This window comes from Fukomys damarensis, unplaced genomic scaffold (genome assembly GCF_012274545.1).
Source record: "Fukomys damarensis isolate Sample0158 unplaced genomic scaffold, DMR_v1.0_HiC HiC_scaffold_4, whole genome shotgun sequence".
Classification (NCBI taxonomy): Eukaryota; Metazoa; Chordata; class Mammalia; order Rodentia; family Bathyergidae; genus Fukomys; species Fukomys damarensis.
The window spans coordinates 63440522-63468107 of record NW_022900916.1 but is presented as its reverse complement, the minus strand read 5'-3'; positions in this window follow the sequence as shown (position 1 = coordinate 63468107).

The window sequence follows — 27586 nt, the reverse complement described above, 5'->3', positions numbered from 1 at the left end:
ACTTAAACCTCCAGGGAGATGTTACTTTTGTATTCATATGTGAAGTTTGAGTTTGGGCTCAGAGACTCAGGGCGGGACTAGCATTTAATCTAATCTAACAGAGAAATAATAATATCATCACTGGCAAAGCTGCTTGATTGAACAAGTCCTAATTATGTCCTGCTTCACTGCTAATTTTGATCAAATATCACCCCTCCTTACTGCCACTAGGAGAAAACAGGTGCTCCCTAGTGCTACCCACCTAAGCATCCTGGAGGACTCTCATGTATTTCAAAATCCACCCTTGCTGCGGCTTGTCTTCTTGGCCAGGCGTGTTGTTGTAGAGGGATAGTAGCTTCTCCACGAAGCTTCCTGGCTTGGCTTTGCTTACCTTCTCTGAACTAAGCTAATAAGAAGCAGTAATATTGAACAAACTCTACCAAAGACCTTAGTTATAACAAAATTTCCACAACCAGCTTTCTCATGCGTTCCTCTTTCCACATCTCTCAAACCTCTCCTTTCCTTAGTCTACCAAGAGGAACTATAAACTTCATGTCCTTTCTTCAGTTTCAAACACATTTCAATCAGTATCTTCATAGTCAGGCAGATTGAATGTTTGCAATTATTATTATTATTAAATTTATTGGTGCATTTTAGTTTTGTTTTGTTTTGTTTTGTTTTTTTTTTTTGAGACAGGGTCTCACTATGTCGTTGAGACTGACCTGGAACTCACTATGTAGCCCAGGCTGGTCTCGAACTCACAGCAATCCTCCTGCCTCAGCCTCCAGAGTGCTGGGATTACAGGTATGCACCACCACGCCCGGCTATTGGTGCATTTTAGGTATACAGTACATTTACATTCATCATTGGGATCTCGTACCTTTACATGCCACACCTTGGTTCTTATTTTTCCCCATTCCCCAGCCCTCCTCTCACCCCCTCCACCCTTCCCTTTTTACAAAGACTTTGTTTCCATGATTTTTCTTTTCTCACATTTTTTCATGTCCCTTCTTTCCTTTCCCCTCCCCCTCCCACTTCCCCTACTCCTTTAGACCTTTTCTTCCTATTACACAATATCAATTATACATTTTGATCCATATTTACATTTTTAGTTTTTAATACCAGATAAACTATATAGTATTTACACATGTGTGTTTTATTAATCGCACTTATGAGTATGGCCTCAATGTGCATCCTCTTAGCTATAAATCTCTCATTTCTCATTCTTTATGGCTAAGTAGAACTCCATTTTATTAAAAAAAAAACATATCTTTGTCCAGTCTCCAGTTGATGGGCAATTGGGCTGTTTCCAAGTTTTACCTATTACGAACTGTGCTGCTATAGACATGGGTGAGCATATATTGCTGTGGTATGATTCTTTTAATTCTTTTGGGAGGATACTTAGTAGAGGAATAGCTGGGTCAAATGAGACTTCTAATCCTAGATTATATTGTTTGAGGTATGTCCATGTTAATTTCCACAGTGGTTGCACCAGCCTGCACTTCCACCAACAATGGAGAAGGGTTCCTTTCTTCCCACAACCAAGCCAGCATTTGTTATTGGCTGATTTCTTGATAGCAGTCTTTCTTTCTGGCGTGAGGTAGAATCTCAGTGCTGTTTTAATCTGCACCTCTTGAATGACCAGGGATATTGAGCATTTTTTCATATGATTAATTGCTGCTTTTACTTCTTTGCCTGAGAAATGTCTGTTAATTTCAGATAGCCATTTTTGAATTGGGTCTTTATATTTGGTGCATCTGATTTTTTTGAGTTCTTTATATGTTATAGATAGTATACCTTTGTCTGAAAAAGAGCTAGTAAAATTTTTTCCCACATTGTAGCTTGTCCTTTAGCTCTGTTGGCAATTTCCCTTGCAGCACAGAAGGTTTTTAAAAAGATGAGATTCCAGGTGTTGATTCTTTGTGCTAGTTCCTGTGCTACTGAGGATTTGTTCATCAAGTCTTTCCCTATGCTGATATCATCAAGAGTTCTACCTAACGTCTTCCAGCAATTTTAGTGTTTCTGTTTTAATCTTTAGACCTTTAATCCACTTGGATTTTAATTTAGTGCATGGTAAGAGATAGGGGTCTACTTTCAATTTTTGGCAAATTGAAATCCAGTATTTCCAACACCATTTATTAAAGAGGCTATCTTTCCTCCAGTGAGGATGTTTGGCTCCTTTGTCAAAGATGAGGTGTCTGAGTAGTTCTGGAGTTGCTTCTGCATCTTCTAATCTATTTCACTGATCCTTGGGTATGTTTCTTTGCCAGTACCATGCTTTTTAAAAAATCACAGTAGCATTGTAATATTTTCAAATAGGTGACTGTGATACCCACTGCCATGTCTCTATTGCCTGGATTTTTTTTTTTTTTGGCTATTCTAGGTCTCTTCTAATTCCAAATGAATTTTTTGATTGTTTTCTCTAGTTCAGTGAAACATACTGTTGGGATTTCCATAGGGATTGCATTGAATCTTTATAGCAGTTTTGGTAGTATGGCCATTTTCATTATATTTTTTCTTCCTACCCAGGAACAAGTAATGTCTTTCCATTTTCATATATCCTCTTCAATCTCTTTTTTCAAAGTTCTGTAGTTCTCAATGTAGAGGTCTTTTGCTTCTTTCATTAGATTGATTCATAAATATTTCATTTTTTTGGATGCTATTGTGAAAGGGATTTTTCCCTAATTTGACTCTCAATGAGTCCTATTATTTGTGTACAAGAAGGCTATCTATTTTTTAGTGTTGACCTTGTATCCAGCTACTGTACTGAATCTGTCAATTAATCTACAAGTCTTGTGGCAGGGTTTTTTGAGTCTTCTATGTAGAGTATCATATCATCAGCAAATAATGACAGTTTAACTTCTTCTTTTCCTATCTTTATTCCTTTTAATCTTTATTGAACAAGAGTGATAGTGGGCATCTTTGTCTTGTTCCTGATTTTATCATGAAGGTACTCAGTTTTTGACCATTTAGTATGATGTTGGCTGTTGGCTTTTCATAGATAGCCTTTATCAAGTTGAGATAACGACCATCTATTCCAATTTTCTGCAGAGTTTTTTCTTTATCGTAAATGGATGTTGAAATTTGTGTCAAATGCTTTTCTGCATCTATTGAGATGATCATATGGTTTTTGTCCTTGATTCTGCTAATATAGTATATTACATTCATTGATTTATGTATGTCGAACCATCCTCTCATCCATGGAATAAATCCAACTTGGTCAGGGTGTATGATCTCCTTGATGACCCTCTGTATTCTGCTTGCCAGTATCGTATTGAGGATTTTTGCATCTATGTTCACTAGGGATATTAGCCTAGTGTTCTCTTTTTTGGTTGTGTCTCTCCCCTTTTGAAATCAAAGTAACACTTGATTCCAGGAATGAATTTGGAAGCATTGCTTCCCTTTCAAATTCACTGAAGAGTTTAAATAGTAGTGGCAATAGATCTTCTCTAAATATTTTGTAGAATTCAGCAGTGAAACCATCAGGACCTTGACTTTTCTTTGTTGGTAAATTTTAATTACATTTTCAATTTCACTGATTGTAATTAGGGTGTTTATAATTTTTATATCTTCTCTGTTCAGCTTTGGTAACTGATATTTATCTAGAAATATGTTCATTTCTTCTGTATTTTCTATTTTATTACAGTACAGGTTCTTGAAATAGGTATTGATAATCCTCTGTATTTCTTTTGGATCTGTTGTGATTTCACCTTTTCACTCCTAGTTGCATGGATTTGAGCCTTTTCTTTCCTTTTTTAAAAATAAAGTTGCCTAAGGGTTTATTTATTTGTTTATTTATTCCAACTCTTTGATTTATGGATTTTTTGGCATCTCTTAGACTCCACTGCATTAATTTCCACTTTGATCTTGCATGAGCTTTGGGTTTCTCTTGCTCTTATTTTTCTAGGAGCTTAACATTCACCATTAGGTTGTCTATTTGAGCTTGTTCTGTTTTTGTAGTGTGGGCATTTTCACTGCTATGAATTTCCCACATAAAACTGCTTTCATTGTATCCCGTAAATTCCAGTATGTTGTACTGGCATTATCATTAAATTGTAAAAACTGTCTAATTTCTTTTTTAATTTGTGCTGTGACCCATCAGTTGTTCAGGAAAGTGTTATTCAATTTCCATGTGTTTGTGAAGTTCTTCAGTTTCTTAGGCAATTTATCTCTGGTTTAGTTGCACTATGATCTGATAATATACATGGGATAACTTCAACTTCTTTACATTTAATTAAACATGTTCTATGAGCTATTGTGTAGTCTATTTTGGAGAATGACCCACGTGCATCTGAAAAGAATATACATTCTGATTTTTTGGGGCAGAACACTCTGTAGATGTCTATTAAGTCCATTTGCTCAAAAGCTTGGTTCATTTCCAGTGTTTTGTTGTTGATTTTTTTGTCTAGATGATCTGTCTATTTGTGACAATGGGGTATTGAGGTCTCCCACTACAACTGTACTCATGCTTATGTGGTTTTTCCTGTCCCTTAATATTTGTTTTGTATAATTGAGGGCATTAGTATTTGGTACATATATATTTATGATTATCATCTCTTCCTGTTGGATTGTTCCCTTTACAAGGATGTAGTGGACTTCTTTGTCTCTCTTCATTAGTTTTGGTTTGAAATTTACTTTGTCTGCAAATAAGATAGCTACCCCTGCTTTTTTCTGGTTTTCATGGAGAACTGTCATATGCAGAACTGTATTCCATCCTTTTACATTCAGCCTATGAATTTCTTTTTGAACTAGGTGCATTTCTTGTATGCAGCATTTTGTTGGATTTTGCTTCCTAATCCATTTTGCCAGTCTATTTCTTTTGATTAGTGAATTGAAGCTGTTGACATTGATGTTTATAACTGATATGTATTGACTTATCATTGTTATGTTATTTTCCTGTTGTTGGCTCTTTTTTATTTTTCTCCTTCTCCCTTTAATTTGTTGCCTATTGGATTTGTTCTGTTGGGCTTCATGGAGTTGTGACCATCTTTGTCTTTTTCAAGGACACTTTTAAAAATTGTTTGGAGTGCTGGTTTGGTATTCATGAAGTTTCTCAGGTGTTCTTTGGCATGGAAGTATCTTATTTCCCCATCAATTTTGAAAGACAGTTTTGCAGGATATATCAGCCTGGGTTGGAGGTGGCATTCTTTTAAAGCTTGAAATAACTCACTCCAGGCCCTGCTTGACTTGAGAGTTTGCGTTGAAAAGTCTGTTGTGATTCTGATGGGCTTTCCTTTGCATGTGATTTGTTTCTTTTCTGTAACTTCTTGTAGTATTTTGTTTTTCTGTTGGGTTTCCAGGATCTTGACTATTATATGTCTAGGTATAGATTTTTTTTTATCATAACTAGTTGGAGTCCTATATGCCTCACTTATCTATGTGTCAAGTCCTTTTGCTCTGCTTGGGAAGTTTTCTATTATTAATTTTGTGAACAGTTTTTATGTCTTTGTACTTTCTTCTGCTTTTTCATGGACTACTATCAATCATGTATTATTCTTCTTTGCATCATCTAGGAGCTGTTAGATTGATTTCTCATGCTCCCTTACTATTCTTAAGAGATCTCTCTTTTTGTGGTCACTGGCTGCCATTCTGTCTTCTATATCTGATCTTCTGTCTTCAGGTTGGGTCAGTCTCCTGTGTATACTTTCAATAGAGTCTTTAATCTCCTGGATATCAGTTTGAATCTGTTTCATGGTTTCCATTTCTTTCCTATGCTGAGCATTCGTGGCTTCTATTATAGTCCTAAACTTATCTATTTTTTATCTGTTTCTATTCCAGAGACTCTAATCATGTCTTTTATTCTGCTCAACATCTCTCTGGAAATGATTTGTTTTGATTTTTTCTAGAGCCTCATTCATCTGTTTTGTTACTTCTTGTGCTATCAGTTCAGGTTGTCCAGGTGGTAGTTTATCAACTTTTCCATCTAGTTTCCCCCCAAATTTGCCTTTGTTAAACTGGAAGACTGTGTCTTGCTTAAATGTCTTCTCATTTCTATTTTTTTGTTGTTGGTATAGTCCTTGGTTTAATTCCTGGGTTGATACTTCCAATATTACTTATTATAAGTATCTTTGTCGCTTGTACTTAGGACCCTTAAGGAATGATTGCTTCTCAGAGGTGTCTTCCAGATGTAGCTGGTCTTTAGGTTTTGGGTCACACATGACTCTGGGCAATCTCATTTTCATTTTACCAGGAAAGATAACTGATTAGATCAATCACAACACTAATACAAGTGATACAATCATCAACAACAACAGAATCAAGCACAGCTTAGAAAATGACAATTTGTGGTAGTTATTAATTGATCACCTTTAACTGTATGAATTGAATTCTTTATCACTTCCTATATCCATGCCCTTTGCTTTTTATGTCTGAATTCTGCCCTGCTAAAGCTAGAATGTTCTCTGCCTCTTGATTTTGGGCTCAGCTGTATGTTTTGCTTTGGCTGATAGGATGTTAGCAGATGTGATGCAAAGAGCAGCTTGAATATGCTTAGGTGTTTGAGCTTGCCTATTGGTGTGCCTTTGCCTTAATCATGAGAAGAATGTGTCCCAAATAACCGTGTGGGACAAAGGAGGATGAAAGACTTGTGAGGAGGATCTGACAGGCAGACCTGCAATGTAACGGCTCAACCAGCTGACTCACTGATCTGTGAGAATGAAGTAATACTTTTCTGCACTGAGTTTTGATGTTGTTTGTTATATATACACCAGTACTGTGGCCAGAGATAATTGGTGCAAGATGTAACTCTTTCCACAGTAGAGTCAATGTTTATATCTTTATGTAAAGTAGCATAGCTTCTTGTCTCAACTGTTCCCATTCCAAGAGTAGCATTTTGGCTCTATCTTCACATAATAGCAATGCACGTTAGCAGCTTTCTTACAGTAAGAGCAGTTTTCCTATAAAGGTGAATTTTTACTCTATCAATCTGTGGGTACAGAAAAACCAGAAACCATTTTTAAATGCCATGTCCATCACCAGGGGAAAAAGTTAGTCTGGCTGAATATTTTGCCCCACATAAAAAAAACTTGGATTTACCAGAAAGACAAACGAATGAGTCGACAGCTTTCTTTCTGATGAATTATTTCCCTGTCAACTGCTCGTCATTTATAAAACTATTCCTTGGAATAATAAGCCTCTTTGTGTGTCCGACTCCCACCACCAGGTTCTGCATCCTTAGGAGCAGGCATGGAGCACATCTTGTTTATCTGTGTGTTTCCAGCAGAAATTCCTGTGCCTGGTTCATTGCCCCTGGCCAACAACTGCTTTCTTTATAATTAATGCAAGTCCTGCAGTGACCCACATGGATAGGAAAACCTGAGACCAGAATGACTTCAGAAAAGTCTCAGAGAAGTGGCATTGATGATGATCCTGCAAGACTGGATAGGATAGAGAAGAGATTGGAAAATATTTTAAGTAAGAATGAAATAAGCAAAATGAGATGACTAAGAAGCATCAACTCATTTAGAACAATTAACTTTTTCACGTAATTTTGAATAAACCCTATTATAAAAAATAAAGGTATGATGAACTTAAAGACCAATGAATATGAACAGTATTTCTTCAAAATATTGAAAGAAGTATGAGCATAATGGAGCTTTGCAAAAACGCAAAATGAACAAAAATCCCTGGCTGTTTTCTTTTCACTGGTATTTTGAAAACTACTGAGCAGACACATTCCAACACCAGTTCTGTTCCTTCCTTAATCCTCTTGCTCCCGTTTCCCCTAAAAACTCCCCTGAGATTTACTTTAAACTTCAGCAGTATTCTGAGTGTTATTATTCCTCATTTCTCTTATGGGAAGTGCATTTGGAGCGAATGAGTTGAATGTATTCCATCGACTACTTGTCTTTTCGCCCCTCTACATTGGTTTGGATGGTCAAAATAATTGCTGTTATCATTATTTCTAATTACTTACTAGCTGTGTTATTATCAGTAGCTGTGTTAGTAACAAGTCAGGCTGATGATCTCAATCACGCTGAAAGTTGGCACCAAATTTAAGCCTGCTTTTCTGTTGAGGAAACTGAGGCTTAGATAAAGGAATTAAGAGATTAAGTATTAAGTCACACCAGGAGTAAGTGACAGCCTCATGACTCAAATTTAGATCTGTCTACTACCAGCATCATGCTAATTTACAAAATATTTTGTTAGTGTATGCTGACCTTACATGAGGATGGGGTTTATTTGGGGAAGTTGATGCATACAATTTCCTGCTCATGCCCCTCTCAGTTTCCTCACATTTCTTTGTATCCCCTTCTCCATCTCCAGGAATCTACTTTCTGATTACCTATCCTCTCCTTTACTCTGTGCGCATTATTTATTAAATTATGTTTGCTTTTTGTTTGGGTTTTTGTTTTTAATTTTTTCATATAAGAGAAAACACTCAATATTTAACTTTCTGAGTCTGGCTAATTTCATTTAACATGAGGATTTCTCATTCCATTCACTTTCCTGAAAGTGATGTGATTTTGGAAATAACTATATTTCAGCCCTACTTCTTATTTCAGTCCATGGCCACATAAATAATCGCAGTGCAAAGCGGTGTGTTACACATTACACAAATATATGTGAATATGTATACACAGAATAATTTATCTTCCCCACTTCCTGATGATAAAACTTAAAGAATGTTTGTTTCTTTTTCATGTTGGATACTCAAATACGTCCATTTACTTTTTTTCAGCTTGCGTTACAATGTACTCATAGTGAGAGTGAGGCTACTGATGCTGCCTTCAGTCAGTGCTTGAGGAATCTCATAAAAAATTGAAATTCCCACCTTTGTTCAAGCTTGCAGGAAAATCTCCCCAGAAACATTTGGATATGAACATGCATTATGGCTTAAGATGCCATGGAAAACAATTTTACATTTTTTTCACTTGCACACAAAATCACCTTATGAGCTGCCAAATGAAAACTGAAAGTTCATTGAATTGGGCATTTCCTTCCGAACCTCCCCTGGGTACTAAAGCTGCCAAGTTCCCTGCTTAAATAGCTAACCTGTTTACTTTATCTCTTCATCTATTCCCAAACAGAAATCAGGAATTCTTCAGGATATATATGCCTTTAGTTAAAGCAAGATATAAAGAATGCTCACTAGTGTAACTAAATCAAAAATATACCCACAAAACTAGTTTCACATGGGAAGTGTTGAGAACTAGAATAGAGTCACATGGGGACAAAGTTTTACATGACATTAAAATTAAAATAGTATTCACCTAAAGTGTTTATTTTAAGCTAAAATGTAAATTTTCATTCCCAGGACAATATCTAAGAATATAACTTTGAAAATATTATAAAATAAGCAAGATAGTTAAAATAGTAGTCTAGAAAATATTTATTTAATGTAAAGGACAAAAGTAATGAAGAAATTAGATATATAAAAATGGCAGCTATAAATCCTACTTTATCTGTAGTTAAATTAGGTGTAAATGTGTTAAACAATTCAAGTAAAAGCCAGAGATCAGCAGCACAAATTTTGAAAAATTATCCAATTATTTTCTATCCAATCATTGAAAACTACAAAATACACACTTTATATTGAAAACTACAAATAGGTTGAAATTAAAATAATTGAAAAAATATATTATGCAAAAAATAAAAGAGAATTGAAGTGGCTACACTAATATCAGGGGATAAAACAGACTCTGATCTGATGCTTATTAGTAGAGACACAGGTTCTTTTATTTTAATAACAAAAGGGTCAATCTATCAAGAAAAAATTATTACTTTTCTCACAACAGAACCCCAAAGTACACGAAACAAAAAACAATTGAAGATAGAGACAATTCAACAGTAATAGAAATCCCAACTGCCAAATTTTAATAAAAGAACGGGCAGATCAAAATAGAAATAATGGCTTGACCAATATTATATACCAAGCAGATGAAACACCTGTCTATTTAACACTCCAGTCAACGTCTACAAAATTGTCACTCTCCTCAAATTTACATGGAACAGTCTCTAGGATTGCGCATGTAATTAGCCATAAAACAAGTTTCAATACATGCAAATGGGTTGAATTAATACAAAGTATAATCTCTGACCACAATATATTAATAGAAAAAATACTAGGAAAGATCATTTGAGAAATTCACAAATATGTGGAAATTTTTTAAAAATCCCTAAATAGTGAGTCAAATAAGAAATCACAAGGTAAACTAGAAAGTACTTTAAATGAACATGATATAAAAGTTATGGATTGTAGCTAACTCAGTACTTAACAGGAAATTTATAACTCCAAAAAAACTATATTTAAAAAGAATACTTAAAATCAATAACCAGCTTTTCACTCTAAGAAACTAGAAAGAGTAACCCAAGCTTTCAGATTTAAGAATGAAAAAGATATTTTTTAAATGTTAAGAATATAGTGGTTGCCAGGCGTGGTGGCACACTTGAATTGAAAGAGAAGAAACAGGCAAATGAATCCCTCACTTCATTTTAAAAAAAAAAAAAAAAAAAAAAAATATATATATATATATACATAGTGGTTCTTTCATAAACCCTTAGTAAAAATATTTATTTGGAAAGCATATTGTAATTTAGAAGTATAGGGACTACTTAAATTTTATTTTAGAATTATAAAAGTAAGACTTGTTCATTGCAAAAAGATTGAAAATTTCCAGAAAACACTTTTTAAAATTACAATGTAGAGTTGTTCGTCATTAACATTTTGGCAAATTCTCTTCTAATCTTTATTTTAGGTTCATATCTATAAAACCTATAGAGAGGCACAGTTTGTAATAGCTAAATCTTGGAAACAACCTATTTGCCCATCCGTTGGAAATTGGATAAAGAAGTTGTGGTTTTTCTATAAAATGGAATATTACTCAGCCATAAAGAGCGAGAGAATAGATTCATTCATAGGAAAATGGATACATATTGAAGATATACTCCTAAGTGAAATAAATAAGTCCCACATGTGTAAATACCAAATAGTTTCCCTGGTGTGAATATTCTGCAACAATGCATAAGATTCTAATAAGATTACTGACATTTAGAAATGGGAGGAAAGGAGCTAAAGGTGTAGGGAAGGTGTGATACGTAGGGGAAGAACAAAAAGGGAAAAGAAAAAAATGTGAGAGAATGAAAAGATGAAAATAAAGTGTTTGTAGATGGGGAGGGGAGGAGGGGGTGAAGGGAGGGCAGAGGTAAGGGGAAAAAAATGAGAATCAAGACTTGCCATGTAAAGGTACATGATGCCAACAATGAATGTAACTGTACTGTATCCCTAAATGTACCAATAAACTCAATTAAAAAAAAAACCTATAGAGAGGGCTGGATATATATGCATCTCTCTGTCAAATTTCTTTTTACTGAGTTTAATTATAGGTTTCCCTGTGATGTTAACATTTTTCAATGACTGTGCAGTGATGCTCCTTGCTTCTAAAGCTTAATTTTTAAAACATTTTTCCTGTTTGTATGACAGAGTCCTTCAAATATTGTCCTTTAAATAAATTTCCAGATGTCAGATTGCTAGGTCAGTGATTAAACTGCCTTTAAATCGTTCTCCTGTGTGATGATTTGATTTTCAAGAAGGTTGTACCGATTTACCTTAACCCCAGCAGGGAATTGGAATGCCTGTAGAGACAGTATTTTCTGAGTCCATATTGAACCCTATAGTTGGACAAGTATTATATTATTTACAGAACCAAAATTTTAAGTTATTTAAAATCAAAACCATTCCAGAAAAATCTGATTTGATTTTTAAAAATCCATGTAGAAATGCTATTTTCCTTTTCATAACAACCAAAATACTACTGCATTGAGTTAAAACATTTTGTACAACTGGATGAGTTAAAACATCCATTTGTACAATCTAGAGTTGGAGTGGAGTTTAGAATCCTTGTATCCAACCTCTTAATTTTACAGATTAGTTAACTAAAGCCCAAGGGGGTAAAGTGGTCACGCTCATGACTTAAGGGTTCAGTGCACTTTGTTTTTTAAACAATTTCCTGTTAAAAATATAATATGTGAATATAAAACTGAAAATTCAAATATTTTTTCCTGAAAAAAAGTTGGTGGCAATCTCTTTATTTCACAGTTAATGCTGTGTGTAAGGGATTCTATAAAGATAGTTCACTTTGCTGAGCCAGTAGGTAAGGCATGTACTGCCCAATTATCCTCCAATAGGCCATATTGTCACAGCTGTTTGGGACAGTGTCACCCCCAAAGATGCTCACATAGGAATCCTGAAACCCATGCTCTATTACCTTGCGTGGCCAATGAGACTTTACAGGTATAGTTCACGTTAAGAACCTTGAGATAGGGAGGCTATTCTGGATTATCCAAAAGGACTCAATCTAATCATGACTCTTACATGCAGACAAGTCTCTCCCAGCTGTGGTCAGAGAGGGAGCTGTACTGGCTTTAAAAATGCTGAAAGGATACAACGCAGATGGCTTTAAAAATGCTGAAAAGAGACCAGGAATGCCAGTGTCCTCTAGAAGCTAGAGAAGGCAGGGGAACAATTTCCCCCTAGAGTGTCGGAAAGGAGTGCAGCCCAGTCTGACACCTTGACCTCAGCGCACAGAGTCCAACGTCAGACTTCTAATCCACAACACTGTAAGACAATAAGTTTACGCTATTTTAAGCTACTTAATTTGTCATAGTTTGTTACTACCACCATAAAACACTAATAAAATTTGTGTAAGAGAATATCTATTTCTTTGAAATTCTAATCATTAGACATTATCAATCTTTTTTATGTTTTGCAAATCTGATCATCAAATATGGTGAGCCATTGTTACTTTCATCTGAATTCTCTTTATTTCTTTTTTTAATGATTAAATGCTTTTTTAATTTTTTTAATTGAATTTATTGGTACATTCTAGATAAACAGTACAGTTCCATTCATTACTGGGATCTTGTACCTTTACATGACAGGTCTTGGTTCTCATTTTTTCCCCTTGTCCCTGCCCTCCCTTCACCCCTCCTCCCCTCCCCACCTTCAAACACTTTAATTCCATTTTTACATCTTCTCATATTTTTTTCCTTTTCCCTTATTCCCCTTTCCCTATCCTTCTCACTGTCCCTACACCTTTGGTCCTTTTCTTCCTGTTTCATGTTGCTAATTGTTCCATTAGGATCTTGAGTACTATTTTAGTTTTTCACACCAGAGAAACTATTCGGTATTTACATATGTGTTATTTATTTCACTTAGGAGTATATCCTCAAAATATACCCATTTACCTGTGAATGAATCTACTTTCTCATTCTTTATGGCTGGGTAGTATTCCATTTTATAGACAAACCACATTTTCTTTATCCAGTTTCCAACTGAAGGGCAGATGGGCTGTTTCCAAATTTTAGCTATTACAAACTGTGCTGCTATAAACATAGGTGCGCATATATCACTGTGGTATGATTCTTTTAATTCTTTTGGAAAGATACCCAACAGAGGGATGGCTGGGTCAAATGGAACCTCTAATCCTAGTTCTTTGAGGTATCTCCATATTGACTTCCATAGTGGTTGGACCAGTCTGCACTCCCACCAACAATGGAGAAGGGTTCCTTTCTCCCCACAACCGCACCCAACATTTGTTATTGTGTGATTTCTTGATAGCAACCATTCTTTGTGGGGTGAGGTGGAATCTCAGTGTTGTTTTCATCTGCATCTCTCAAATGACCAGTGATGTGGAGCATTTTTTCAAATATTTACTTGCTGCTTTTATTTCTTTGTCTGATAAATGTCTGTTCATTTCAGATGCCCATTTTAGAATTGGGTCTTTATATTTGAGGGGCTGGATGTTTTGAGTTCTTTATATATTTTAGATAATAGTCCTTTGTCTGATGAGCAGCTGGTAAAAAGCTTTTCCCACATTGTAGGTTGTCTCTTAGTTCTGTTGATGGTTTCTTTTCCAGTGCAGAAGCTTTTTAATAAGATGAGATCCCAGTTGCTGATTCTTTCTGCTAGTTCCTGTGCTACTGAGGATTTGATCATCAAGTCGTTTCCTATGCCAATGTCTTCCAGAGATCTGCCCAACTTATCTTCCATCAAGTTTAGTGTTTTTGTTTTATATTTAGATCTTTAATCCACTTGGATTTTAATTTAGTGTATGGTGACAGATAAGGGTCTAGTTTTAATCTTTGGCAGGTTGAGATCCAGTTTTTCCAACACCATTTATTAAAGAGGCTATCTTTTCTCCAGTGGGGACTGTCAGCTCCTTTGTCAAAGATGAGGTAGCTGAGTGCATCTGGAGTTGTTTTTGTGTCTTCCAGTCTGTTCTACTGATCCTCAGGCCTGTTTCTTTGCCAATACCATGCTGTTTTTATCACAGGGCTTTGTAGTATAATTTCAAATCAGGAATTGTTATACCCGCTGCCATGTGTCTGTTGCCTAGGATGGCTTTTGCTATTCTAGGTCTCTTATGGTTCCAAATGAATTTTTGGATTCTTCTTTCTAGTTCTGTGAAGTATAGTGTTGGGATTTCAATTGGTATTGCATTGAATATGTATAGCAGTTTTGGTAGTATGGCCATTTTCACTATGTTGATTCTTCCTACCCAGGAGCAGGGGATATCTTTCCATTTTCTTATATCCTCCTCTATCTCTTTTTTCAGAGTGCTGTAATTTTCAGTGTAGAGGTCTTTTGCTTCTTTTATTAGATTGATTCCCAGATACTTTATTTTTTGGGGGTGCTATTGTGAAAGGAATTGTTTCCCTAATTTCTTTCTCAGTGAGTCTGTTATTTGTGTTCAATATGGTTATTGATTTTTGTTGAACTTGTATCCAGCTACTCTGCTAAAATTGTGAATTAAGTCGAGAAGTCTTTTGATGGAATTTTTTGGGTCTTCAATGTAGAGTATCATATCATCAGCAAATAATGACAGTTTCACTTCTTCCTTTCCTATCTTTATTGCTTTAATTTCTTTCTCTTGTCTAATTGCTATGGCTAATGTTTCCAGAACTTTATCAAAGAGGAGTGGTGACAGTGGGCATCCTTGTCTTGTTCCTGATTTTAACGTGAAGGTTTTCAGTTTTTGGCCATTTAATATGATGGTGGCTGTTGGTTTTTCATAGGTAGCCTTTATTAGGTTGAGACATATTCCATCTATTCCATTTTTTTGCAGAGCTTTTATCATGAATGGGTGTTGAATTCTGTCAAATGCTTTTTCTGCATCTATTGAGAGGATTATGTGGTTCTTGCCCTTGACTTTGTTAATATAGTGTATTACATTAATTGATTTATGTATGTTGAACCATCCTTGCATCCCTAGAATAAATCCGACTTGATCGGGATGAATGATCTTCTTGATGATCCTCTGTATTCTGTTTGCTCGTATCTTTTTGAGGATTTTTGCATCTATATTCATTAAGGAGATTGGCCTGTAGTTCTCTTTTTTAGTTGCATCTTTCCCAGGTTTGGGAATCAAAGTGATATTTGCTTCCAGGAATGAATTTGGAAGTATAGCTTCTCTTTCAATTTCGTTGAAAAGTCTGAAGAGTAATGGCAGTAGATCTTCTCTAAATGTCTTGTAAAATTCAGCAGTGAATCCATCAGGACCTGGGATTTTCTTTGTTGGTAAGTTTTTAATTACATTTTCAATTTCACTGATTGCAATTGGGGTGTTTAAAATGTTTTTATCTTCTTTGTTCAACTTTGGTAATTCATAAGTATCTAGAAATCTGTCCATTTCTTCTGTGTTTTCCATTTTATTAGAGTACAGGTTCTCATAGCATGTATTAATGATCCTCTGGATTTCTATTGGATCTGTTTTGACTTCACCTTTTTCATTCCTGATTGCATGAATTTGAGCCTTTGCTTTCCTTTTTTTGATAAGGTTTGCTAAGGGTTTATCAATTTTATTTATTTTTTCAATAAACCAACTCTTTGATTCAGTGACTTTTTGTATCATTTTCTTAGTTTCCATTGCATTGATTTCTGCTCTAATCTTTATAATTTCCTCTCTTGTTCGAGCTTTGGGTTTTTCTTGCTCTTGTTTCTCTAGGAGTCTAAGAGTCATTGTTAGGTTGTTTATTTGAGCTTGCTCTGTCTTCCTAATGTGGGCATTCAGTGCTATGAATTTTCCACATAGAATTCTTTCATTGTGTCCCATAGATTCCTGTATGTTGTATTGGCATTTTCGTTTATTTGTAAAAACTGTCTGATTTCTTCTTTAATTCCTCTGTGATCCATTGATTATTCAGGAGAGTGTTGTTCAATTTCCATGTGTTTGTGAATTTCCTATGGTTTCTTATGCTACTGATCTCCAGCTTTATTGCACTGTGATCTGATAATATACAGGGAATAACTTCAATTCTTTTGCATTTATTCTTTGCATTTATTCAAACCTGTTTTGTGAGCTAGTGTGTGATCTATCTTGGAGAATGATCCATGTGCAGCTGAAAAGAATGTGTATTCTGCTTTTGTGGGGTGGAACACTCTATATATGTCTAATAAGTCCATACATTCAAAAGTTTCTTTCAGTTCTAGTATTTCATTGTTGATTTTTTGCCTAGATGATCTGTCTATTTGTGATAGTGGGGTATTCAGATCCCCCACTACAATTGTATTAGTGCTTATTTGGTTTTTCATGTTACTTAATATTTGTTTTATATAGTTGGGGCATTTATATTTGGTGCATATATATGATTGTCATTTCTTCCTCTTGGATTATTCCCTTTACAATGATGTAGTGGCCTTGTCTCTCTTAATCAGTTTTGGTTTGAAGTTTGCTTTGTCTGCAAATAAGATTGTTACCCCTGCTTTTTTCTGGGCTCCTGTTACATGGAGAATTGTTTTCCATCCTTTCACTTTCAGTCTATGGGCTTCTTTTTGCACTAGGTGTGTTTCTTGTATACAACATATTGTTGGATTTTGCTTCTTAATCCATTCTGCCAATCTATTTCTCTTGATTGGTGAATTGAGGCCATTGACATTGATGGTTATAACTTATATGTACTGACTTATTATTGTCATGCTATTGTCCTTTTGTAGACGCTTTTTATTTTTTGTCCTCTCCTTTTAGTTTCTGGCCTTAGCTATTTGATTTGCTCTGTTGGGGCTCCTGGTGTTGTGATCTTCATTGTCTTTTTCTAAGATATTGTTTAAAATTCTTTGTAGTTCTGGCTTAGTATTCATGAAGTTTCTCAAGTGTTCTTTGTCATGGAAGTATCTTATTTCTCCTTCCATTATGAAAGAGGGTTTTGCAGGATACATCAGTCTTGGTTGTAGGTTGTTTTGTTTTAGAACTTGAAATATCTCACTCCAGGTTCTCCTTGACCTGAAGGTTTGTGTTGAAAAGTCTGCTGTGATTCTGATGGGCTTTCCTTTGCATGATTTGTTTCTTTTCTAATTAAGCTATTTTTCCTCACACCCCTTGACTTTTCTTCTGTGACAACAAAGAATAATTGTTCAGCTGGATTATTTGATATTTTGGATTGATTTATACTCCTTTATATTTTTTCCTTCTTTTATTGTAACTTTAGAAGAACTTTTGCTCGTTATATGTATGCCAAGAATTTCCCCCAATTTGTCACTTGTTTTACTTTCCAGCCGCCCATTCCACTTTGTCAAGCTGACCAACCAAAATGGCCTATAATGGCTAACTCCACCAGATCACATAGATGAAAACACCTTCTTGCTGTATGGAGAAAAGGTGGAGAGATTTTTACATATTTTAAAATTTGTTAAGGTATACGAATCATACAAGGTAGTAGAGAAGAGTATGTTCTTTAAAAAAAGTCTACACATCCTGTAAAATGAATGAATTGAGAAGCTGACAGATGGATTCAGAATGACATTTTTTTAAAAAGCCATTGTTGACATGACTTCTGTACTGAACAGAGGAATGTTTAGATGGGCACTCACTGATGTCTGTGTTTAGGGCCAGCCCTATTCTGTTCTTATCCTATTTGTTCCCCACTAAACCAAAACATTTGAAAGGAAATTTCTAGGGACTCAAGAGAGTCAGGCATATTTAAAACATGATATATAACTGAAAAGATTAAAAGCTACTATTTATTGATAAATTTTTATATGGCAAAATTCTCACTAAAATTCAACAATAGCTCTATAAGGTCGGCACTGTTATCCCTTTATACAGATGAGAAAACTGAGGCTTACAGAGTCCAACATCTCATTGACGTAGAACCTTAATTTACATAGAAGTCAATGATCTTGACTGCTGTAACTATGGTTAATGTCATATCTAAATACTAGTCTTAGCTCCCAATGATAAATGTAAGTGTACTATATACTTAAAAAGTACCAATGAACTCAATGAAAAAATTTAAATACTAGTCTTAGCCATTCTATACTAAAAATATGGTATTCTGAATTAGTAGAATATTCTGAGTTAGATCCTGCTTAATTATTTTCAGAATATATTCAGTACATAAAAAGCACAATACAGTGTCCAGTAGTAGAGCTTTTAAAAAAGTACTTGATTGAATAGACAGCAGTACTTTACAATTAGCCATTGGTTTATCAGTTAATTACCTATTCTGAAATAGTGAGTGGGGTTTTGAAAAACAGATCTTTCCATTCCTGAGTAATCATATTTACTGTATAATTTGAAAAATAAATATTTTATTCAGAAATAATAAATACGGGAATGTCACTATAGTTCCTATTTGACTTATCTCTAATTCTGGATTTGTGGAATCCAAATTAATGAGTCTAATCATTAGATCCTTCATTCCTTGTTTCTCTGTGATTTGTGTGGGGGCCAGGGAAAGTGCACTACTGCCTTTGGAGAGAAAAATCACACTCTGGGGACATTTACAGCCTTCTCAGAAGCTATAGATAGCCCTTGGCTGCAGAAAAGCCATGAGGCTCATTCTGTCCTTGAACCCTGCTGCAGGGAGATCCCAGACAAGCTCACACAGAGCCATAGCAACACTTGCCCAAGGCCCTGAGCATGGCCTTCACTCAACTTCTACAATCTGAGTCTGCTCACAGAAAAGGGAGAACAGCCTTCTTCAATAAAAATTCCTCACCCTCTTCTTTCCAGAGGAAATTAATCACTTCAATACCAGGAAACATATAGGCCATATTTCACCAAATAATCAAAAAGTGCGTGTATGCATGTGTGTGCTCTTTTGACTCTTAAGAGTCATCTCATCAGGACAGAGTCAAGGTAAGACTCCAGGTTTGAAAGTGGGTTATTAACAAATAATATTCCCTACAGTCACAACAGTTGCATTTTAAAATTACATTAGTAACCCTCTCTCCACTAAGATGAAAAGGTAATATTGGTTTTTTTATTTATGAAAAATAAAGCACAAAATTTTATAATCAAATAACAAGAAAGTACCCACAGGTATTTGATTGTTATCTTCAAAGTAGCTACTCAGAGTACAAGATATAAACCAAAATATTATTAAATAAAATATAAAATCTGTTTTATGAAAAATAATTTTTCATAACAAAAATAGAGAATAATAATGGTAAATGCACTGTGTATCATAATCATAGAAGAATGATTTTTCATGATCTTCTGCCATTTTTAAGAAATCTTTCTTTTTCATGGCTGTTAACTGCAACCTTGTCTTCTAGATGAGAAATTCTGTCCTCACCTTCATTCAATCTGTTGTGTGTATTTTCAATGGAATTTTTAATCTCCTGGATGTTTGTTTGAATCTATTTCATGAATTCCATTTCTTTCCTGTGTTGGACATTCATGGTTTCCTTTATTTTCCTAAGCTCCTCTATTTTTTTTTATCTGTGTCTACTCTAGATTCATTGAGCATGTCTTTCATTTTGATTATCATTTCTATTTTTTACCCAGTGGTTTATTTTCTTTACAATCTCATGCATCCTTTTCTTATTTTTTTACTTCTTCCGTCATTTTAGAAAATTCATGTGGGTGACATCCAATTTCCTCTATCTTGTTATTCCTTGGACTTGTGCTATGTGGGCTGGGGGTCTAGGATTGCATTTTGCTTCTGTGTTTTGTCATTTTCTATTTTTTTGTTTTATTTTATTTTCTGTGTTGATGCTTCTAAGTTTCTTTTGACAGATAGCTTTATCACTAGTATGAAGGCTTCCTTAGGAAATGTCTATTCCTCAGAGATGTCTTCTGAGTGTGTCTGTGGTTTACGGTATTTGTGTCTGTCCCATGATCCTACCTTCCCAATTTATTTAGGATCAGAAGTTGTTATTTATTTGGCTCAGCACTCAGTCCTTTGGTATTGTACTATGGTGATGGCTATAGCCCCAGATAATCACAGTGTTGTCGTACAAGGACAACAACTGACTATAAGTATGACATCCTGGCTACAGAAGTACAATCAACAATATCAATAGTAACAAGTACAACCTAGAAACTGACAAACTGTGGTAACTATTAATTTGGTATCTTTACCCATAGGAGCAAGATCTACAGTCATATAACACAATCCAACATAAACCAGGAGCTTGTTTGCAGTGAATTTCCCTTTAGTGTAGTGATTTTACAATGAGGAGGGTTATTTAAGAGAGCTCAGGGACAAAACAGAGAGATAAATGAAGGAAAGTAGGGGCAAGGCTGGAGGACAACAGATGCTCACCCAAGGTTGGAGACACTGGAGAAAGAGGGCAGGAGAGAACGTATGAATGATAAAATAAAAGAATATCAACGTGAACCAGAAAGACAAGAAACAATTTTCATTCACATGAAAATATAAACTCAAGAGAGATAGTTGTGGAAATAGAGAAAGATTATTAGAGCAAAATAAAAATAAAGGTAAAAGCTGAGTGTGGCGGAACATGCCTATAATCCCAGCACTTTGGAGGCAGAGACAGAAGGATTGCCATGAGTTCAAGGCTAGCCTGGGCTACATAGTTCAGGATTAGCCTGAACTACAAAGGGAAACGCTGTCTCAAAAAACAAAGAAACAAAAACAGCAACAAAATAAAAGGTTAAAACCTGAATAAACAAACAAAAATCCAACCAGACAGCAAAAGGAAGCAAAATAAACAAAAAAGAAAATTCCTGTGGAGTCCACAGTTCTGTGGTAGTGTCCAAGGCAGATAGTGTCCCCAAACTGTTCTGTGTACCACTGTTAAGTCTGCAGTAGGATTAGTGCTGGGTACAGGGTTGATCTTGTGCAAATTCGGGACAGACTTCAGCCAGCAGCTTTTTAGATGTCTCTCTTTCCAGCACCCCCACGCCTCTTTACCATGAAGTTGCTGTGATGCTGTCAGTCAGGGACAGCCCAGGGCTGCTCCCAGTCCTGTGTACAACTGGCTTTACTCAGTCTTTGCACAGCCTCCTCTGTTTCACCCCCACTGGCCCTCCTCTGTCCTGTCCTCCTGTTCTGCCACTTATTGCAGGACACAAGTTGGGTATGGGGATCTATCCAAACTGTGAATACCACCCAAGGTTGCTCAGGTTCCCCTTCAATATCCTCTCCAGCAGGTTAAGTGCTGATCTAAACGTGTTCAAATCCCTCTGCTTCTTTCTCTCAAGCCACTGGTCACCACTCACTCATTTCCCAACCTCCACTGCACTGTAGCCCCTAACTTTGGAGCGCATGACAGTAATTCAAAGCATTTATTTATTTTTTTTTCTGGATGTTGGCAACAGAGCCAGAGATCAAACACCACTAGGCTAAATGCCTTCTTCTTCAGGACCATCCTCTCTGATGATTATTCTCACTGAACCTGGCCTTCCACAACAGAATACAGGCCTTGTGATCTTCCTGGAGTGAGCTGCAGTTTCTCAAGTGATCCTAGGAGATCCCTATTTAGTTGTCACCCTCTTCAAGCCTGTCTCCTAAGGCTGTCTCTCATCCAGTCTTTGTGGAAGTTATTCCTTCAGCCTAGAGAAGTGAGACTCTTCTCTTGGATGTAGGTCTCTTCTCCAGTCAGGTAGGTCTGTTGGTTGTCAACTGTGTTGTGAAGAATCAGGGACTAGGGGTAGAGTGTTCAGTTTCCCAGACCTCTGGGCACCAGCACAGGTCCCAAGCGGGCTCCACAGATAGCTTGTTTCCTAGAATCCTTTTCTCTGGGGAGTCATCCACTCTCTAGTTTGTGCTCCAAATGTTTCCCAAGACAGAAACAGGAGATTTCCTGGCTGGTGAAAATGACCCTGACCTTCAGAAACATTCTTTATCCATCCTTAGCATTGGGACTAAGATGTCAAGGTCCTCTGCAGAGTTCCTTCTAGAACTGGCAGGACACTCTATCTTCTGCTTTTGCAGGTCATTCTGTTAGAACAGTCTGCAGTTTTTTCACCAGTGCTTATAGTTTTTAACTATCTAAAGACAACTGCTGTCTAGAATGAAAAAAAAATGAGAACAAAACACAGAGGGAGGCAGAATCAGTGGAGAGACAACTCTGAACATATCTCCTGAGTCCCCAGATGCAGCTTACCTCTTGGGTCAGTTTCGCCTCTAGGTTCTGACAGACATGGGCCAAACTATCCCTTTCATTTTAAGCTAGGTTCTGATCAGTTGTGTCTTTTAACTAAGGATTCTTAGTAAGATGTTCTTCTTTGCATATTTCAAACACCTCTACTTGCTTCCCTCCTTATGAAACAGAATCATTTTATACACATTGCTTACAACTTGCTCTTTCATTTAATGCGTCATCGGCACTTTTCCAGGTGGTACATTTAAAGCAACCCTACTCTTTTTTAAATGGCTGAACAGGCTATATGAATGCATCGTTCCTCTCTTTATTTTTAAATCACCCATTGGCAAGGGAACATTTTGTTGGGTTCCCAGTTTTTTATATTACAACTCAGTCATTAGTGTACATCTTGTAAAAATATCTTTAGGCATTTTGGAAATATTTCTATAAGATGAATTTATAACAGTGGCTTTCTGGGTCAATAATTTCATAGAATTTTCCATAGAAATGTCAGAAATTGTCACATTGGACTCCAGAGAATTAAGTCCATTCTAAGCTCATAGCAATATCATATTTGAAAAGGCAGTTTTCCTATACAAGGTATGAGATAGTATTACTCTTTTTAATCTTTGATAATCTGTTATAAATATGTGATTATTTAAAGATATGATTCTTTAATTTTTATTGAAATTGAGACTCCTTTTATTAATGGCTATATGTATTTATTTTTCTGAGGCAGGTCTATACCTCTTGCTAAATTTCTGCTGGGCTGTTCATGGTTTTGTTTTCCTGGTGATTCTCAATTGTTTATTATGTATTAAGTATATCAGTACACTTCCTTTCCTATACCTGCCCCTTTCCCCCCTAATTTGTCTTATTTAAAAATTCTTGAGGGAGCAAGTACCCAGGGACCAAGGTTAACAAGAGGTATCCCCTAGGCAATGGCTCAATAGATGGTAAGTGACAGGGAAGAGATAACTTAGCAGAATTTCACACACACACACACACACATAAAATCAATCAATGAAGCATTTGAAGTATTGGATGATGAGTCAAACAATACAGTGGATGTGAGAGAGACTGAAACAACTGTCCGGCCTTAGTAGGGTGGCGTTATCATGAGCATCAGGCATACAGTGTGTCTCCTGGTTTCAGTGACAACAAGGCACTGAAGAAAGAAGAGACAGACTGATTTCAGAAGATGTCCCCTGTTAAGTGAAATTTGGATTCAGCTAAAATATTGGGGTTTTTTTCTTACTAAAGATAAAGTAATTGATTATATGACTGAAAAAGGTGACATTTTCCTCATGAATAAATACAAGCAATATCTCCTGCAAATGACCCAGAATCAAGTTTGTTATGAGTTCTATATAATACAATGGTGACAGAATGAGAATGTTCCAAAGATACTTTGTAATTGAAAAAAAACAATTTAAAATTGTCGTTTTCCTCCCATTTTTGCTCATTTCTTGTTTTTTTTCTAGAGCTTTTCTGTACACACATATTTTTTTTCAATTTTTTCTTTTCTTTCTTTTTTTTGGGGGGGTGCCAGGGATGAACTTGGGTCCCTGTGGCTTGTAAGGCAGACGGTGGAACCACTGAGCCAAATCCCCGGCCCTGTACACACGTATTTAAACATGACTATTTGACTATTTCCCTCCTTCTACTTTATATACTATTGAGTATATTGCTTATCATTTAACATGGTAGCATTTTTCAGTTTATCATAAAGAAAATGTCTTTCTTTTTCTAAAGTATTCATTGTGTGGATATACCATTTAACTCATTTAATTCATTCTCTAATTTAATAACATTTATGGTATTTCAATTTTTTCTTATTACAGATGATGATGCCATGCAAAAACTTTGTACATATTATCTTACATATGTCCAAGTATATCTAACATAAAATTCCACAATTTCGATTTGTAATATTGGTAGACATTGGCAAATTGTCTCCATTGTTTTTTTTTCCAGCTTACAATTATATCAGCATTGCACATAATGCCTATTTCCCCAATTTTGTCAGCTGAGTTTGCTATCATAATTTTGAATGTTTGCCAAGCTGCTACACGAAAAATGAATTCTAAGGTGATTTTAATTGTCATGTCTCTTACTGTGAGATTGAGATTATATTCTTTAAGTACTTTTGTGTTTCATTCTCTGTGATCTATCTCTTCATATTCTTTGTCCATATTTCTATTAGGCTATTCATCTTTTTCTTGATGTTTCTAACAGCTCTTTAAATATTATTAAAAAACAGAATAAGATTTAAATAAATGAAAGTGTGAGCAAAATGTAGTTCTTTGAATTCCAATTTTTTTTACTAGTTTGTTATTTGCATTGAGATTTTTAAAAATAGAACCAAATGTAACATTTTTGCTCAGTTTTTAAGAGTTCTTTTTACAGTATGGGTTGGATTTAGAGCTTAACTCAAAATATTGTGTGTGCTATGAAACCGATATCTTACAGATGTCTAATGATGAGTCTCAATATCATTTATTAAATGGCTCATTTTACAATCATTTTTATCACATAAATTTCTTTATGAATGTGGGTATTGACACTTGGACTTTATGTTTTATTTATTTGAATTGTCTATTTTTGAACCATTATCATTCTTGCTTGCATTGTTGAAGGTTTGTAAAATGTTTTTATATTTTCCAGAATTCTTTTTCCTATTGTTTCTTTCTCCATGAATTTTTAGGGTGATTCTTGTTTTTCTGGGGTTTTTTTTTTTTTTGATGTTAAAAATCATAATAAAATGGTTCAGCATTCCACATAGTCTATACAGGACTGGGTCAATTCTCTAACTAATTAAAATCTTACCTGCCAAAACCTTAGTGTGATTACTCGAATTGAAAGCATAGCCTATTCATGTTGCAATGATTACAGGGCAACTGTCAAATATTTTTATGAATTTAATTGTTTGAGGTAAAGGGATCCACAAGGTAGAGGATGTGCAGTGGTCAGTCATTGGGGGACAGAAGTGAATGAAGTGGAGTTAAGGTAAGACGATATCAGTACTTTGGAATCCATTGGACACTATTTGAGTTCCAGTGGATGAGGGTAGATCAGATTGTATTTCTGAAGACAGCTGCATCAATATGCATCCCATCCCACATGATTTTGTTACAGTGTGACACTAGTGTCCTTCAATTGAGAGGTGAAATATGCTTACAGTCCTTTCACTAGGAAGGTGTTTTTAACTGCCTTGTCATAACAATATGGTAGAAGTGATTCTGGGGCAAAGGCTAAAGCTAAGACATAATACATTCTGTGGCTTCTGCCTAGCTCTTGCTCTTGAATTTCTTGCTCTTGGAAACACACAGTTAACATATTGCAAAGAATGTCAGGCCACATGGAGAGACCAAATGTGTTGGGTGACATCCTAATTATTAATTAATCATCATATGAGTGAATGAATAATTCCTCCGATGACAATAGTTCCTAGGCTTTGAGTTTTTCAGTTGAAGACAAAAATATCATGAAGCAAAAAATAAGTCTATAAAATTATTGCTCTAAGCCACAAAATTTGAGGATAATTTGTTATATAGCAATAGATAGCTAATATTTTAAGTAGAAGTTTATGGTGATTAAAAGGTGGAGAAAATGTGATTGAGATAAGGGCTTTGTGAGACAGGCACAGGTAGACTGTTATGACACAGTGTAGGTAAAACTACTATCCCTTTCCTTACATATAACCACTTCTGAACACTGAGCCACCCTGACACTCTAACGAGACCAGTGTACGGACTAGTGTGTGTGAGATGCAAGGACTTGGTGGATCAGAAGAAGCAGCAGGAGGAACAATGTAGAGCCAGAGTGAGAATGTGACGCCCAGTGGGAGAAGTGTCATCCAGAGTAGCCGCAGCTGAGAGTAAGTTACGACTTTGCAGAGTACAATTAAGACATCTTCTGGGCACACCTAGAAGTATTTTTGTGGTTTGGAGTCATGGGTATAGAATGATTTGACAAGAGCATTAGAACCTGCATTCATAGGAAAGAATAATGGGTTGGTGTAATTGGTTTCATAGGCTGAGCCGGCACGAATAAAGCTGGATTGCAGAAGAATATATTTTAGAGTTTAATTTATCTGCAGAGAGAGCAGAGAACATCATAATTCTTGGTCATCCGAGGGCTTATTCATTAGATGATTAATTGATGCTGGGATTGTCACACAGCACATCCGATCTCTCCATGTGGCCTGGGACTCTTCACAATATGGTAAGTGTGTGTTTCCAAGAGAAAAAAGCAGGCAAAAGCCATAGTGTATATTATGTCTTAGCCTTGGCCCCAGCATTACTTCTACCATATTGTGATGACTGTGATGACAAGGCAGTTAAAAATACCTTCCCAGTAAAAGGGCTATAAACATGCTTCACCTCTCAGTTGAGGGATGCCAGTGTCACACTGTACAAAGAGTGTGTGGGATGAGATGTATATTGGTGCAGCTGTCTTTGAAAATACAAGCAATCCTACTGACTCCTATAGTGTCTCTGGCCTCTAGGCTCTCTCCAACGGGCATCAAAATATCCTACTTTTTCAATGAGTTTGTTACCCACACTGGAAAGTGATATAGACCCTACCTATATAAGTGATATAACTGACCTGTGGCACAAACTTCTCATTTAAGCAGTCATTAAGCACTTTTTGTCTTGTTGGCTGTTGGAGGAAATGACCCGAATGCACCTAAAATGAATCCACTTTTCTTTACTAATACAGATAGAAGTCTTTTCCAGTGCCCCTGTGCTCTCTCCCTGATTTCAGTCGCTACCTTTATTTGAGAAATTCTCAGGGGAAATAGACCTGAAATAAGAGGATAAAGAAAGAGAAAGAAAAAGGGAAAGGTTATGGAAGAAACTGTAGGGTGGCTATTGAAAAGAGAACTTCCACACTGATGCAACATCAAGGAAAGAGCAAGGAGAGAGTTTGTAAGAGGGCTGTGATTAATAGTGTTTGCTATTTTAGTGAAGGGGTTGGGAGTGGAGAAAAGGTAAGAGAGATGTTACTGAAGACATTTCAAAGTGCAATAGCAAAAAGTTTCCACTGGAAGACAAGCTCCATGAGGTCAGGAACCTTTGTCTTGCTTGTTGCCATAATTTCAACATGTAGAACACTGTAAGGTACATGAGAAGCCCTTCATAAATATTTGTTAAATAAACAAATAGAGCAGTAGAGGGAGGGAAGAAGGGATAGACTAGAGAGAATGAATGATAAAATGAGTATAAAATCAATGGTAGAATGATAGAGAACGATAAATGATAGAAAGGAGGGGGTAGTAATTGGAGGGGGTTTCAAAGTCAAGGGAGTAGTTTGATGAGCTGCTGGTTA